Source organism: Salvelinus sp. IW2-2015, unplaced genomic scaffold (assembly GCF_002910315.2).
Source record: "Salvelinus sp. IW2-2015 unplaced genomic scaffold, ASM291031v2 Un_scaffold4809, whole genome shotgun sequence".
Taxonomy (NCBI): domain Eukaryota; kingdom Metazoa; phylum Chordata; class Actinopteri; order Salmoniformes; family Salmonidae; genus Salvelinus; species Salvelinus sp. IW2-2015.
The window spans coordinates 61668-80425 of NW_019946078.1; the positions used below are offsets into that span (position 1 = coordinate 61668).

General features: G+C 39.5%; 1 pseudogene; it reads right to left on the minus strand.

Moving 5' to 3' along the window:
- Positions 1–743, minus strand: part of LOC112077661 (uncharacterized) — a 19432-nt pseudogene extending 18689 nt beyond the window's left edge.
- Between the last annotated feature and the right edge of the window lie 18015 nt (positions 744–18758).

Below are 18758 nucleotides of genomic sequence, written 5' to 3' on the forward strand. Positions count from 1 at the left end.
CTTCTTGGGAGATGGCTTAAATAGTCACAACTAAAGGGGCAAGCTACAGCACTCCAACCAACCCTCATCCTAGTGCCATAGCACATTCCCCACAACTAGACTGACACCTATCAATGTTTATACAATTGGCCTAAATGGTTTATTCTACATGGGTGACACAAATGTTGATTGTTACAGTGAATTAGCAATTGACTACGTTTTAATGCATTGATTGTTTAATTTGCCTAAGTGTCAGGTAATTTAGGTGTTATACTTACTGTATGCGCGTTGACAACAATTGTAATATGTAGGCATCAAAATTATTGTAACCTAGGCTGTATAGTCCATATTTGCAGCAGTGGAATTTCCAGCAAAAATATGTGCAATTTTTATGTCTTATTCAGATTTCATAAGCTTATTGTCTTCAATATTTCGATTTCTAAAAAGTGTCTTTCAACAAAACTAAACATAAAATAACCCGCAAATTATGATTATCACAGAGCTATGTTTTTTACGAAAATGTAGATTAATACTACATGGATATAAATACATTAAACTCAATAATATTGATTATTATTATTATTAGTGACATATGTTATTAAATGGATAAACAAATAATTCTACTTTGTTTCTTCACTGTACTTCCTTTGAACCAGCTGAATGTTCCACGGCGCATTCAAATGTTTTACTGTCCCAGTCTGCTCTCTTTACACGGAGTGACTGACTCCCATGTAGCTTCCACCGGTTTGGACCGCAGGGTACTGAACGAAATCAGTCAGGGATTCCCGCCTTCTTCATTCCATTTGAGAGGGAGGGAGGCAGCGTGAAGCCAGTGGCAATGCAACCCAGAGTCATCATATCTCCGGTCCCGGAGCCACATTGCACAAGAGGGAACAAAGTGGAGCGTTGGTGTTGAAGCTGTAAGATAAATAATGTGTTACAAATTGTCCATAAAGCCAAACAGTTTTATAGAATACACCATGAAAAAATAAATACATAAATCAACCAACACTGACCAAATAAAATAGTTAACAGTCTAAGGACCTATTCTATTTGACATCGTCAGGTTATTTAACATTTATTTAGTAGGCTAGGTTTAATACATGATGATTTATTACCAGGGTAGGTAGGATATTGTTCACTCCAAATACAGCACATATAGAGTACACATGAGTTGAATGTGTTATCAAAAACGTAAAATACAATATCCACTGATAAAAGAAGGTAGTTAGGACTGTAGGCTATATACGTTTTTAATGATTAAACATAAATATTTTTATTGATTAAATATTTGTCCTTATATTTAAGCATCATTTTCCACTATGAACTATACCTTGCCTCAACCAAAATTAGATTCTACCTAATGAAACGGTTACTATGTGACCCTGACCCCAGTAGTCAAAAGCAGCGTAGCACTGTGTTCAATTACCTTAACAAGGGTATAAAAAAAGCATTCTCCCCAGGTTCTATACCCTCTTATTCCCATTCTTAATGAAAGAGCGCAAAAAGAACGCTATTATTTTGTACACTTTCTGATATTTACGTGACTGTAATGTTAGGTTATTGATGTTTTACTTTAAGTTTGTTGCCCACTTACTTCAAATAGGCTCATATAGCATGTATCTTAATTCCATTGCAGATTAAAAGTAAAAACTTTAATTTAATAACCTAAAGCAGAAAAATATAAACAGCTTCAAAATCTATTTGTAAGATTACGACATTTTCATTTGATAGTCTCACCTGATGAAACTAACCATTGTCCCTTTCCCCCAGTAGTCAAAACGGTAGTCACAGTGCAAATAACCAATACAGGCTATGCACAAAAACCTGTGCCAATGTATTTCGATATTTAATATTGTCCCTATCATACTTTTTAAAGGTTGTTTTAAAATCACATCAATGAATTTCGTTGTTTTTGTCCAGATTATGAATATGCCTTTGTTATAGGGTAGGCCTACCGTTACTGTTTTTATCCTCAATTCAATTTAGCAAATTGACAAAATGAAGCCAGAATCGAGTTGTAAAAAACACATGTATTTGACTTTTCGAATACTGCAACATTTGATGAAATCATAAACTTTCTTACCTGATGAAACGGTAACCATTGTGCCTCCCCCAGTAGTCAAAAGCATAGTCACAGTGCAATCTTTCAATCACGCAACGCACAAAAACTACCGCAAGTGAAGACCAAAAATAATATTTTCAAGCCTTTAGAGAGAGGGACTTTTAACTCAAAGTCCAACCTCAATAGTAATGCAAAAATAAACAGAATATGTTTTTGTTTTACCTGTGGACACGGTCACCATGGTCCCTTTCCCCCAGTAGTCAAAGTAGTTGTCACAGTGAATGGTCTGACCAACACTTCGTACAAAATCAGTCAAAATAACCTGATAATAGATGTGTCAATAATGAAATAACTTTTTTAGGTCTGAATGTTAAGGCTACTTACCAGAAGTTACCGTGACTTGGGTTCCTTTCCCCCAGTAGTCGAAATAGTAATCACAGTGATAATTGTTTATCTGCCCCTAAACTAAAAACCCAATTCATTTCAAACGTATTGCTTCATAACTTATTTTGTGGCATCTTGATGGTTGTCTCCTTCCCTGGGGAGATGCACTTCCCATCAAAACGGAAGTGTTGCATGAAGTTAACTTTGGCTGAAAGTGTGAGCACATTTTCTTCCTGTCCTTTTTGAGAGTGAGCCCCTGCTTCCTCTATCCGCTGTGAATGTTGATGTATGGGAAGCATCTTGAGCATCATCCTGATAGGGCTATTTCATTCCAGATACTGTGGGTGTGAATCCTTGGTGACACACAGGATTGACAATCATTGGTCAAAATCTCTGTTCCTTGTTTCCACACTGAGTTTGAGTTGAAGTTTATTTTATTTTTACAGGGACAGTGCACATTAATCAACGTTCAGTAAAAAGTGCCGGTTTTACCAGCCGGCTAATTTTCAACGCGAGTCCCTGGCAGGTTATTAAAACAATTACAATATAGACAATAGCAACATAGAACAAGCAAGACATAGCAACATAGGACAAGCAAGACATAGCATACAGACAGAGCAAATAGACAAGCAAGACGTAGCATACAGACAGAGCAACATAGAACAAAAAAGCAGCAAGACAAAATTCATTAAAAGCAACAAACGTTTCCACACCTTACAAGTTACAGACAACGAACATGGAAAGCGGCAACACACAGCTAGGACCATGTTCACAAATCTGATTGACCTTTAGCCATGTCTCAAGCATTTTGTTAAAGTTGATATGTGGTGCATATGTGTGTCTGATGGCAGTTATCCAGACATGGAAGCTCTCACAAGAATGCAGATTTACTAAAGAGTGCTTTCCTTAGAGGGAAACTAATACAGTCACCTCTCATGGCAACCTTGTGGATCTGCTGCCATATGTCTGGTTTTTCCTGTTTAACAAAAATAGAGTGGAGGAGCCAGCCATTTAAGGATCTTGAATACAAGACATGCGTCGGTGTATTGCACAAGATTTCCACAACTCAAGAGCCTCATGCTTTCTGAGATGTGACAAGATGAGGCTATGGGCTTCCTATCGAAGCCACTTGAGAGCCTGTTTGTAGACAGACTGAATAGGTTTTAATGTTGTACAGCAAGCTTGGGCCCCAACTAATCCAAGCAGTATGTTAAGTGGGGAGTATCATAGATTTGAATACAGTTTTGCTACCTCTGTAGTCAAACAATTTCGTAGAAATCGGAAATTAGCAGGTGAAATTGTTATTTGAATTACCTTTCACATCTTTTAAAGAGAGGTTGAATCAAGTATGATGCCAAGGTACTTAAAATCGGATACCACCTGGAGCTCTCCCCTGACACATAGACATCTGGCTCAGTAACACTATGTTCCCTCTTTGTGAAGAACATGCAAAACCGTTTTTTTCACATTGAGATGCAAACACGAGTCACGAGCCACTTTGTAACCTGACCAATACAGTAGTAGTTCTTGTGCAGCTTGTTGTTTCTCTTTGCATGCACATATATCACTGTGCTGGTAGTGGTCGTGAGTGTGGCCATCATCCCGAATAGATATGTATAATCTAGGTCAACGCTTAACACAGACATTTGGCCAAAAAAACATTCATGGCCGACCATCACTTAATTGGTCCTTCGCCATAGAAACAATTAGAAGACCACAATCATTCCAGTGCCCAAGAAAAACCAAGCGCATGCTAAATGACTCACCCCGTTGCACTCACCCCTGTCATCATAAAGTCTTGAAAGGCTGGCACACATCAAGGCCAGCATGCCAGACACACTAGACCCACTCCAATTTGCTTACCACTCCAACAAATCACTCAAGAGCCATTCTCCATGCAATCCATATAGCTCTATCACACCTGGACAAGAGAACACCTATGTGAGAATGCTGTTCATAACTATAGTTCAGCATTCACATACCATTGTTCCCTCCAAGCTCGGGCCCTGGTCTAACTCCGTCCTTTGCAACTGATACTGGACTTCCTGACAGGCAGACCACAGGCTACAACAACTGAGGATTGGCAACAACTCCTCACTACACTGACTCTCAAAAATACCTCCACTACACTGACTCTTAACACGGGGCCAGGCACAACACCAACTCCATCACCAAGTTTTCAGATGACACCACGGTTGTAGGCCTGATCAACAACAGTGATGAGACAAGGGAAGAGGTAAGAGACCTAGCAGTGCGGTTCCAYGACCACAACCTATCCTTCAATATCACCAAAAAGAAAGAGGTGATTGTCAACTTCAGMAAGCAGGGAGAAGGATATGCCCAATCCACATCGATGGGACTGCTGTGGAGAGAGTCAGTGACTTCAAGTTCCTCTGCGTCCAAATCWCAGAGAACCTGACATGGACACACAACACCATCACTCTGGTCAAGGAGGAGCAACAGCGCCTCTACTTCCWKAGGCYGATGCAGAAACTTGGCATGTCCCCCCGGATACTCTCCTACTTCTACTGCTGCACCATTGAGAGCGTCTTGACCGGCTGCAWCACAACCTGGTATGGAAACTGCTCCACTCTCGACCACAAGGACCTTCAACAGTTGGTGAAGACGTCCCTGTCCATCACTGGTGCCGTGCTCCCACCCGCAAAGTACATTAACTTCAAGCGGTGCCTGAGGAATGCACGTAACATCATCAAGGACCCCACATACCCAGCCACAGACTGTTCACGCCTTTACTGTTTGGCAGACGGTATCGGAGCATCGAGTCTCGGGGCTCAGAGACAACTTTTACCCACACGCTATCAGACTGCTGAACACCTGAACCAGGACGACCACCTCTAAACAAACAGTTTATTTGCATGGACTTTTCACACCTTAGCAGACATTCACTCTCTCACACATCCACTCACATGSCCACACAGTCTGTTTTTTCTGCTACCGCACGGCAAGCGTACCAGAGTGTCAAGTCAGGGACGAAAAGGCTCCTGAACAGCTCTACCACAAAGCTATGAGACTGCTGAACAGTTCATTAAACAGCTACCCAGACTTTCTGCTTTTCACCACCTACCTACATGTAGATAATATTTCAATCAATCACCTAACCAAACCTACATGCACATATTACCCTTAATCAATCACCCCAACTATCTTGTACCCCAGTACACTGACTCGGTACCAGTACTCGTTGTATATAGCCTGTTATTGTTATTTTATTGTGATATTATATTGTGTRACTATTTTCTTTTGATCTATTTGTTCATTTTCATACTTTTTAACTGCATTGTTGGGAAAGGGCTTGTAAGTAAGCATTTCACGGTAAAGTCTACACTTGTTGTATTCAGCACATYTGACAAATATAATTTGATTTGATTTGATATGCACAAACACACAAACCAMGACTAATGCTTTTGGACTTATATAATTATTGCACAAACTTACTGCATAATTCAACACTTTCTCTCCGTACTCACCCTCGCCAGCACATGTAAATGTCCTACTGTAAATTGTTTGTGCCTTCCTTGAATTTATATTTCTGCTAAATATATTATATTTATATTRKATTGAYRTTTTATTTTTTACATACTTACTCCTATTCTTATTACTGTCGTATTGTTGATAGGTGAACCAGCATTTCATTATACTGTGTACCATTTGTATCCTGTGRYTATGACAAATWAACTAGGGTCTATTTTTCTGAATTTCTGCCTGACTGACGTGCCCAAAGMAAACTGCCTGTTACTCAGGCCCAGAAGCCAGGATACGCATATAATTGGTAGCATTGGATAGAAAACACTTTGAAGTTTGAGGAAATGTTTAACTAATGTATGAGACTATAACACAAATGATATGGTAGGAGAAAATCCAAAGAAAAACCTACCAGAATTTTCTTTTTGAGGTTCCAGGCTCTTATAATGAAAAGCTATGGGTCCTATGCATTTCTAGCTCCCAGATTACAATTCCTATGGCTTCCACTAGATGTCAACAGTCTTTGTTCAAGGTTTCAGGCTTGTTTCTTCCAAAACGAGGAAGAATTTTGAGTTTTTGTACAAAGAGTCACAGTGGAAAATCAGTCCGTGGGCACGCACTTGCTAATTTTACTTTTCTATTGAACATACTTCTTTCCGTATGAAATATTATAGTTTATTTACATTTTAGGGTACCTGAGGATTAAATAGAAACGTAGTTTGACTTGTTTGAACAAAGTTTAGCTTTGGATTCCTTTGTCTGCATGTTGAACGAGTGGATTACCGAAATCGATGGCGCCAATTAAACAGACTTTTTGGGATATACAGAAGGATTTTATCTAACAAAACGACCATTCATGTTGTAGCTGGGACCCTTGGGATTGCAAACAGAGGAAGATTTTCAAAAAGTAAGTGATTATTTAATCGCTATTTTTGATTTTATGAAGCCTGTGCTGGTTGAAATATATGTTGATGTGGGGCGCCGTCCTCAAACAATCACATGGTATGCTTTCACTGTAAAGCCTATTGTAAATCGGACAATGCAGTTAGATTAACAAGAATTTAAGCTTTTAACCGATATAAGATACTTGTATGTTCATAAATGTTTATTACTATTATTTATTTGAATTGCCCGCCCTCCAATTTCACCGGATTATGCGATAGGTGCCTCGCGGGATACCTAGCCTTAAGAATTAAATCAGGGTTGGATCCTGGTCCTGGAGAGTGCAGTGTGTACATACTTTGTTCCCACAAAGCTCTACACCTGTTTCACCTAACCAGGGCCTTAATTGTATTTATTTAGCCTTTATTAACTAGGCAAGTCAGTTAAGAACAAATTCTTATTTACAATGCAGTGAGGTAGGAGGTGAACCAATGGTACCTGTTGTCCGAAAGTCTCTCTCCTTTGCTTAATTCAACATAGTTACAATAGCTACTGAAATACTGTAGCAAGCTATCCCGACTAATGTGCAATACCTAAGATGGTTAGCGTTTTGCTTTATGTAATGTAGGTTCAAAGATTGTTGGAATGCAGCTTTAGCACTACCAAAAGACTCATGATTCAAGCTTTAACTCGAGGATCTGACTCGATCACTAGGGACTTGACTTGGACTCAAGGTTAGTGACTAGACTACATCGCTGCAGGGAGGAGAGCTGTTTTGCTTATACCTAGCACTTCTAAATGTCGGTCAAACATGACATTCATGGAAAATATTGTGTTTGTGTTGACTAATTATGTGGGCTGGGGAGGCTGTTGCCACTTTGTGACAGATGTTTACACAACATTGTGGTGCCATGTAACTTTTCTAGTTCCAGAGCTGTATGGCATGTAGTAAAAGGGTATCCAAGTCCTCAGGCTGCAGTATCTGCCAGTGCATCCTTACCTTCAGGACTGAGTTCATTGATGGGCCAATAATTTACTTTCTCTACCCAAATAATGAGTCAATTGATCAATTAGCTCAGAAGCAAGAATTTGGTTGGTATTTGTTGAGGACTAATGTTGAAAAAAAAATTATATTCACTTTATCTGTACAATTGAAAAACAGGCTAAAGACGAATGCTGTTGATTTAGAAAGTGACATTTGCACACATTGTTTCATAACATAGTGGTGGTTTCTGATGGCTTTATGTACCCTCAGTCCAGAGAGGTTTCAGTTAGTATGCCTGTAGTAGAGGAAGCACCTGTTCCCTCAGTTGTGTGAATGACATGGCTGGTTTCCTGTCTGTTACCTCTCATTACATAAATAATAATCCAGTGTGGATACACTCTACCACAAGCCAAAATGTTCCCACTATGTCTGTTATTTTAGTTAATCATCATTTATTTGTATGTTTATCTACAGTATGTTTCTGTCCATCCATACATCAACTCATATCAACATCAGTTTTATGACGAGCGATATGACACTGTAAACGATAATGGCAATTTTAGGTTCAACACATGTTTAAAGACCTACGCTTTCCATTGCGTACCTCTTATCATCAAGATAACTCAGCACATTTTAGGCAAATATTTTCAGACTAGATATGTATAGCTCAGCTAAGAAAAAGTGCCAACCTTTGTTATTTTGATATTATCTTTGTAGGTGTCTTGTCACATGATTTAACTAAGAAAACAAAACATGTTTTTTTTATGTATGACTATGCATTAGGTCTGTGTAGTGCAAGTTGGATATCAGTATTAGATATAAGGTATCACTGGCACTAAATCTATTTAGATTGGGTTAGGTATTGTCGTATAGCAGTCACTTGGCACAGAGTCTTGCTGAGGTTTCAGTAAGTATGTGCTGCCATGACCAGCATGTAGGCTGAGGTTTTTGTATTGGTGTGTATCACGTGGCTGCCCCCATACACAATGACACACACCATTACAAAAACCTGCGTCAAATGCTCCCACAGTAAGGTATTTATTTGAAAATGTTTTCATTTGCAGCAAAATTTGACGTTTGTCGAAATTTCTATATATGACAAATAATTCAGCTTAAAAAATGTCAATGTGACTTTTTAAGTCCAGACAATTGAATGTTTGTTCCAAGGATGAAAAAAATTATGAAAAAATAAAAAGCAGGGGACCTGCTAGTTTAAGATTATGAACATAATATTTAAAATAGAAGATATGAAAAAAGTATGTGATGGTTTATGTGCTTGTCAAAGCTTTTTAAGCGCAAATAGAGTTTCTAAAACATAAAAAAATTAATCTAAAAAAGATTTAAAAGATTTGACAAATAACTGTGATATTAAACATTGCCCATAGTCATTATATCCAGAATTCAAATAAGGCGTATTCAGAACATTCCAGTATGATCCGTCACTTAATACAGAGTCAGGAGAGGTAKCCACTTGTGCTGAGGTTTTTGTACTGATGTATATCATTGTGGCTCCCAGTGTACACAGTGATACATGCCAGTACAAAAACTCATGCAACATAGTGACACCCTCAATAAAACCATTTGTTATTTTATCTCCAACATTGACACCATAGTTTTCCCCCCAATAAACTTACATTAACAATCAACTTAGACATAAACTGGTTTTCCACTTCATACCAACTTTATGTCCAATTCTCATCAATAAATGCTTCTCCTTAAGCTGCAAGGGAAAGTATTGAGTAGCCAGATAAAAGGTGCCCATTTCAAACGGCCTTGTACTCAATTCTTGCTCGTACAATATGCATATTATTATTACTATTGGATAGAAAACAATCTCTAGTTTCTAAAACCGTTTGAATTTTTTCTCTAAGTGGAACAGAAGTCATTTGGCAGCACTTTCCCTGACCAGGAAGTAGAATGTCAGAAATCTATGCTCTCTTAAACGTTCTGCCTATACATGGTCATGATACGTAGGACCCTACGTACACTTCATACGCCTTCCTCTGGGTGTCAAGATGGTCTGAGAGGAGAAATGGTGTGTTCATCTTGTTCAGAGGTGGAATAAAACCTATTTCTTTGACGTGACCGTCCACTTCCGGTACTCTGAGGCGCGCAACTTGGAAGTGAGATTGCCTTCTGTTTTGCTGCCGTTTCGGACGACAACTATCTCCGGCTCGGATATTATTTGATAAATGTGACCATATCATCGTAATGTATGTTTTTTCAATATAGTTTAATCAGATTATTGAAATTTTTTCGGGAGTTTTGCCGTGTTCCGTTCCGTGACTTTTTTTTACGTTTGAGAGATCCGTGCCACTCGGCTCGTACCCATGCTAAATGAAGAGGGAAAATGAACGTTTTTAATCCAAACAACAACTGTTCTTGACAAAGGACACCTTGTCCAACATTCTGACGGAAGATCACGAAAAGTAAGAAACATTTTATGATGTTATTTCATAGATCTGTTGTGCATGTCTACTGGTCGTGGGCGCCCAAGTGTGTCTGGCTATTGTGGCTATGCTAATATAGCGCTACATTTTGTTTTCGCTGTAAAACATTTAATAAATCGGAAATATTGTCTGGAATCACAAGATGCCTGTCTTTCAATTGCTGCACACTATATATTTTTCAGAAATGTTTTATGATGAGTAWTTAGGTATTTGAAGTTGGTGTCTGTAATGTGCGTTACAATATTATGGCTGCTTTCGGTGCAATTTCTGATTGTAGCTGAAATGTAAACTATGATTTATACCTGAAAAATGCACATTTTTCTAAAAAAACATATGCTATACCATAAAAGGGTATGGAGGCTATTTTGTAAATGACATCGCCGAAGTCGCAGATCGGTAGGATGGTCAGTTTTACGAGGTATGTATGGCAGCATGAGTGAAGGATGCTTTGTTGCGAAATAGGAAGCCAATTCTATTTAACTTTGGATTGGAGATGTTTGATGTGAGTCTGGAAGGAGAGTTTACAGTCTAACCAGACACCTAGGTATTTGTAGTTGTCCATATATTCTAAGTCAGAACCGTCCAGAGTAGTGATGCTGGACGGCGCGGGCAGGTGCAGGCAGCGATCGGTTGATAGCATGCATTTAGTTTTACTTGTTTTTAAGAGCAGTTGGAGGCCACGGAAGTAGAGTTGTATGGCATTGAAGCTCGGTCTGGAGGTTGTTAACACAGTAGGTCCAAAAGTAGCCAAGCAATACACACGTAATTACTGTCGTCTGCGTACCAGGTGGAATCAGAGAATAACAGCCAGTTGCGCAAGCGAGGCATGTACAATCTCACTTGCATGCTCACACTCAGACGAAGAAAGGTCGGTCCACAGAATTGAGCCCCTGTGGGCGGCAAATCCAGTCATTGATATTACCTGAAAGAGCTGTGCACAAATCTGGACCTGCCCCATACGAGACTCTAGCCAAGAAGTCGCCCACGGGATCAAGCCCGATTTGACACCTGAACTCTATCACAGAGAATAGTTGGTCGTAACCAGAGAAATGCGTGGCACACCAATATCTTGTGTTAGACTAACACCAGATATCATCGGGGCAGTCTGCCAGATGAGTGTGATGTGGTTCGAATTGTAACAGAGTTCGAAAAAGCCTTGGCCAAGGCTCAATGAATACGGCTTGGCCATCAGATTCAGTCTAGCGTTTCCTGATCGATTTGGCAAGGTTAGCAATATCGTTTAGGAGCCTTTGAGCGTGCTTCGTATGTGTTCGCGATACGGCTCGCTATGACCAGCTCTGAAACCAGATTGCATCGTCGGAGATTCGCCAGACGAGTAGCTGGTGGGTAGATATAAGTCACGCTGTCGCCTCGTTTCTGTTGGACAATACGCCAGCCTCCACTCGTGTACAAGATGTTAGGGGTATAGGACACTTATTCGAAACAACACTCAACACAAAATAACGAATACGGTCTGGATACGAAGCGCACGTATCTGTAAGAGCGATCATTATAATCTATCGGCGAAACTATAACTACTACGCCAAACAAATCATAATCAAAAACCCAAAACGAATGACAACTTAAATATTGATCCCATCAAGACAACGATGAAGCTGCTCTGATTGGGAACCACACTTCGGCTCAAAAACCAAGAAATAGACGAAACAGTAGACTTCCCCACTCTCGTTGAGCTCACAACCTAAGGTCTTTCTGACTTCGCTTATCGAACAAAGATAGAAAAGGACTCACATAAAGGGGATCATATCTATAGGTCAGGAAGACGTAGACAGGCATGGATTCGAAAGTGATTCGGTAATGCAGATTTAGTCTTGTTGACTTGGATCCTTTCGAAGACTTAGAAAAGGGAGGTAAGGATTAGATATAGTGCGAATCTGTCACGCACGCTTGGTCAATGCAGTGTGCTCCTCGACCTTTTGTCAAGGAGGGGGAATAGAGTCAGCGCTCTTTATCCAATACTTTGGGATATATCTACTGCTCTCTCGAGACTCTGAAGAGGTTTTTAGATGCTAGTGATATGCGAGGTGGATAGATCAGAATTCTGGTGCAGTGTTTTGAGAAAGAAAGGGTCGTATACTCGTATGATTGGTTGTCGCTACGGTTCTGATTGTGTTTATGGTGTGGCACGCTGCTATTCAGAAGTGTGAGATGTTACTCGGCAGAATCATAGTGCGGAGGGATGATAGCGAGCTCATTGTACTGTGTCGCGGGTGGTTGAGAGAGATGTTTCAGTGTCGTTAGATCCGGTTAAGTTATTTGTGTACCGCGCGCGCTCAGTTTTGGGTTGTGTTGATAGAGATCATTTGGCTTATGTTCTGTAATAGAAAAATGCGTTATTGATAATAGATCGCATTATAGTGGATCTGTGAATCCATGGTGGAGCAGTTTTCTTATCGCTCAGTTGTCAGCTAGAGAGAGCGTGGTGTTGAGAGGTGCTTCTTATTTCTGTGTGACCGAACTTGTTTTGTATGTGGAATAGCTTTGTTCAGGAGCAAAATGCAATTTGGCTTTGAGAAAGATCATATTCCTTGCTGGCTTTTGTCCAACTGCTGTCGTTGCTGATTAATCTTGGTTTCTAAGGTTCTCGCGTGCAAAAGTTGCATACATCAAACCGCGGAGAGACGCGTTCTGAAACGCCTGCTATGACACGAACGCCAATAGATGTTTTTTTGTGTGTTTAAGGGCATCAGGTCTGCAGAGAACTAAGGGCTATATTGCTGGTTCTAAATTTCTTGAATGGGCACTTTCTCGCGGGCTTATTTTGAACGCAATGCTGGGTGTTGCGAAGTCCTTTAGAGCTTTGGTAACATAATTATATACTTATATATGGTTGGGCACCTTCTATATATCTCTCTCACCGCGCCCGACAGTGATCAGCAGCCTCACAGCTGACAAAGGAGACTTATTCACGATATCCCTCAAAGTCCTCGCTGAACACTCATGACTGCTGAGAGTGAGCTGTATTGGACGAAACAATTAGCGATGAACATAGTGTCGAGTCGTGTGTTTCTCATACGCCTGTTATTTTGGCTTCATCCATTGAGCTGGTGACTGAGTCATTAAGGATAGGCTTTTCGACTTCATTCGTTCATTAACATATATACAGCATGCCTACACTGTTTTTATCAACATATGGCTATGATTCAACTCTCTGATAGGCTTAATTTAAGGAGAAACATGTATTGATTGAGAATCTTGTGATCAGTGAAGATATGGATTGGAAGTGGAAAACCAGTTTATGTCTAAGTTTGATGCTCTCATATAAAAGTGATTTGGAGGTCTGTCTCTGTGGGCGGGATAATCACTATGCGTAGAGAGATATAGAGAGAAATAAAATACTAAACTTGCGTTTCTGTTATAGTTAGCGGTGGCAGTGTCGTCAACTATGCGCAGAGTTCTCTTGCTTAGATACGGTGTAGCCCTTCATAGTGCAGTTTGCTTCTAATACGGGAGCTGTTGGGCCAACGATGATTCAATTTTGCCGCGCATGTCGACGAACATACCTTCATGCTAGTATCTGCTGATAGTTGAGATTAACTTCTGTCAAGTAGTTCTGATCCTTTGCTTGCTGGATGGATTGAATCGCGTTGATTCCAATACTCTGCCGTACATGTGTTCTGAACTACGACCGTAAATACTAATAATTTTCTGTTGAGACTATAATGTACTGAGTCGCGGTCTTCTTGTTGATATGTCGACAGTTTTCTTTTAGTGATAATTTTATCAATCTAGTGTTTCGAAACTCTCACATATGATGCGCTTAACAGAGCTTTGACCAGCACTGATGCCATACCATCAAATACGTTCTCTTTATACCTTAGCGTTGGGTCCTCCATACTGTCACTTTACCAATATTAATATACAATGGTATAACATATCTTTAAACTATAGCTGGATCTGCATAGATTGTCTATAATTTTTCATAATTTTTTTAATCTTTTCGGAATAGAGCTCGGCAGTCCTTGTCAACCATGTCTGCCGACTTAAAAAGTCACATTCGACATCGTTACACAGCTGATACACTTCTTTGCTTCATTGTAGACTAGAGATATCTTCGTATACGTTAATAAACGATCAAATATTTTATGTTTGACCAATCTAACAAATTTATTTCACATAAATATAAAGTGTATGTGCTGGGAGCTTATTGGACAACAGGTCTTTTGTAAATAGGTGTGCTGTCATCTGTGTACCATGGGGAGCAGTCCACAGTGAATCACAAACACCACAATCACAAGAAATCCAATCCAACGTTCAGGCTACATTGCTGGTACCATGAATGGCCAGCACATATTTTACTGCCAGCGTCTTAGCATAGACTCTGTGGCCAAGTGACTGCTTATATCGTACAAGATCACTAACCACATGCTAATATAGTCTTAGTCGTTCAGATTCTCAATCATCAGTGATACTCCTTATATCTAAATAGCTGGGATAGTCCTCACGTTCCCACTTGCACAATACATACGACCTTAATGCACTCACTGAGTTCCATAAATAAACTCAGACCATGTTTTGTTTTCTTTATGTTAAATCATCCTGTGACCAACGTCGAGACGCCCTTAGGCGATGTTCAATAAAATTAACGAAATTAGTCATTCCAAACTAATACCAATAGGATGGCTTCTACATTTAATTAGGGATGACGCTAGGTACATCATAATCTAGTTGAAAATATTCTGACTAAAATGTGGCTATAGCTTATCGTTGATGAATTAAGGTGCAATGAATCAGGTTCGTAGGTCATCTCTTAACATGTGTTGAACACCTAGACAACCATTCGCATTATAGTTCTACAGTGGTCATCTATCGCGCTTCGTCACCCACTATAGACGCTAGATCGTGTTAGAATATAGCATGTTGATGTATGGAGGACAGGATCCATATACTGGTAATGGCATAGACCTCGCTTCATACTCGTCGCCAACCCCATGGCTTCCGGTCATAACATAACTATCAGATGACTCGACTTGACTAGGTTAAAATAACAGGACATAGTCGCGCGCACAGTTATTGGCTCTTGATGGCTCGCTGAGTGATAGCTCATCACAAGACTAGCAGCACCTACTTCTGTAGCATTTGAGCTGGTATGAGCAGAGCTAGAGATGTACTCAGGAACCAGTCTCGCTCATGGTTCACTTCCATATAGAGCAGGATCATGTGCTGCTCTCTCTCATGATGGATCAGGCAGCTCTACGTTCATACTGCAAACTGTCCTCTGGCTACTGTAGCTGTGACAATAGTTAGCCATGCAGAAAGCACATGCATATGCGAACTTATCAAGCATACATTCTCTGAAACTGATGTGAATAGGCTCTAATGTCACTCTTCTAAATTGCATATCAAGCATTCAGTCTTATAGCCTGTGTCTGTTCCAGATTGTAGCGCAGTACATACGATGAATCTATAAATTATATTATTCTTCAACATTAGTCCTTCACGCACCCTGATAACACAACCAAAGTCTTGTTCTGATAGCTAATCTGATCATATATTAGACTCATTTTTGGTTGAGAAAGTAAAAATCTAATCTGGCCCATCAATGAACGCTCCTCGCCTCTCAGAAATAGGTTAAAATGGATTGAACAACTTTGGCAGATTATAGCTATGCTGCAAGTGACCTTGTGTATATTAGCCACTCTTATTACTATATATGCCATATATCTTAGTCTATGGATTACTGCAGCACATATCTTGTGCATGACGCTGCAACTGATATCAATTCCGAGTTGTTTGTTTAACTTATGTGTCACAAATTGTAGTTGGCTAAATGTCCGGCTACCATGGCCCTTCTTCAGTCCCATCTATGACACTTTAGATCAACATCACTATAACTACATATTTTCCTCATCGTAATGCATTTCATACACTAGTTTGCTCAGTAACATTAGAAGAGTGCTCCGGTAAGCAAATAACATGTTCTCTCTCACTCGCTCTAGTCTGCTCGATGTAGATTCTATGTACTATAGTTTGATGTCTTATGATACAAAGTACCTACGCTCGACTATCGTGTATGATCCAGAATCTGTCGTAGTTGCTCATAAGGTCCGTTGACAGAATCAGATGATGTCCTTTGGTAGTGCTATAAAGCTTGCATTCCAATCTGCAGTCTAATATCGAACTCTGGATACAGGTTTATCAGCAATTTTGTAATGAGCAAATTGTTATTCTAACGCTTCGCCTAAACCTGGTTTTTAAATAAAGGTGAATTCAATAATGAACAAGATTAATTAGTCAGTGTTATACTCCCTGGTCTAACAACACAAAGGAAGTGTTGGTTAGGAACATGAGATGAGCACTAGACGTGGGGAATTAAATGTACGCTAGAGGGGCATGGCTTGAGTGTCGATATTATTAGATTAGTCATATGTTAATGGCTTTATTAGAGTCTCAATAGGGTCAAGAAGGAGGCTTGTGTGGTTGAATGCTTTATGCTGTTACATACAGCATCTTAGCTTTATTCCAAATTTTTATGAACAGTAATGAGTAAGACTTCACATGATTTTTTCTGATGCTGATTTTACATCGAGGATCTGACTCGATACGTAGGGCGCATATCATTGCACTATGGCTATCTCACGATGGGTGTCACTTGTGTAGCTACTAGGCTATATATGATTCTGCTAAACCTACTAACTAGCGGGTAGGAGAGAGCTGTATGTATTTGTCTTATACTGGCTAGCACTTCTAAATAGCGTCGGGCAACAAACAAACGTGACACTTAAATCGGAAAATGATGTGTGTATATGATGGTTAGTTAGCTAAAGTATCGTGATCAATTGGGAGACTGGAGAGAGTCACATGTTTGCACTGATATGTGGTAAGAAATGTATTTACACTAAGCCTATGTAGGTGATCCGTTTGTGGTGCTGAATGTGTAACTTTCGTCATAGTCTCCAGGAGCTGTAGAATGCGTTATAATTGTGAGGTTATGAAACAGTGGTAGTCCTCACCATTGATCCTCACGAGCACTGGTTAGCAGGTAATCACTTGATCCACGTTTGTGTCACTCATTGCTGTATCCTTATTATGGGGATAATCTGAGGTCCTGTTGTGATTTTAAGTGGGAATTATAAATTATATTCTCTTTCTATATCAAACTAGAAATAAATGAGTCAATGATTCTAATTAGGCTTCAGAATGTCTAGACTTCAAATGCTTGGTCTCGTGTGTGAAATATTGTTGGGACTCTATATTATGTTGAAAAAAATTATTGTCTCTACGATATTTCATTTATCTGTAGCAACTGTGAATAGAACTTCAGAGGCACTCTGAGACAGTACTCGTGGAGACATGAAACAGCATTGTTGATGTCTATCGTAGTAAAGTGATAATTTCTGCACAATTAGCCTATTGGTTAACATACCAAACTAAGTTATGAATTAAAAAAGTGATGTTAAGTTTTTGAAAACTGTACCGTTGTTGTCAGTTGAGGTATTTATGAACTAACTATTTGTTTAAACATTCGTCTGTCATAATATTGTACGCTTGTGTTGGCTGTACTGACAGTCGCGCTGGCATTGCTATGTAGACGTCTCACTCTCAGTTCAGTTAGGCGAGTTTCAGCGTAAATGTTTAGTGTTGCTTGAACTGGCCCTACTATGCTCATGTGGAAGGTGGACCTGGTTCTACGCAAAGGTCCTCAGTAGATAGAGTTGGAATAGGTTGATCAGTGGTGTGTTTCACGCTGTCTGTTACTCTCATTACATAAATAATATCCAGTGTGGATTTCACTGACTGGTTTCTCTCTTTAGATTTTTTGTATGTCGTATACATATAGAGATCTCTGGAAATGTTCAGCGGCAGACTGATGGTTCTTGTATTTTTGGGGTGGGGCGTGGCATTTATCGCAATTTAGTATTTCAGTGCTAGTTCATCTATGTTGTAGTGTTTTATTATACATGTTGTTTTTTCCTCGTCCATTGATACTCGCTGACTATCTAACAATTACGCAACTGGCATCGGATTAGGCTTAGTGAATACAGTGATGTGCCTCTGATGTTGAGTACACTGAACTCTTGATAAAAACGCGAGTATAGTGGATGAATGTCTCATTTGAGGTTTTCTAATGTGGGATGAGGAAATTGTGTTCTATAGCTACCGTGTATGCTGGATCATTTGTATGCATTTGCTTTATTATTTATATTGTTACGAGAGACTTGTGACAGTCTTTTAAGGCAAATATTTCAGACTAGATTATGTCTAGCTCAGCTAAGAAAAGTGCCAACCTTTGTATTTTGATATTATCTTTGTAGGTGTCTTGTCATGATTTAACTAAGAAACAAAACATGTTTTTTATGTATGACTATTGCATTAGGTCTGTGTAGTGCAAAGTTGGATATCAGTATTAGATATAAGGTATCACTGAATAAATCTGCACTAAATCTATTTAGATTGGGTTAGGTATTGTCGTATAAGCAGTCACTTGGCACAGAGTCTGCTGAGGTTTCAGTAAATATGTGCTGCCATGACCAGCATGTAGGCTGAGGTTTTTGTATTGGTGTGTATT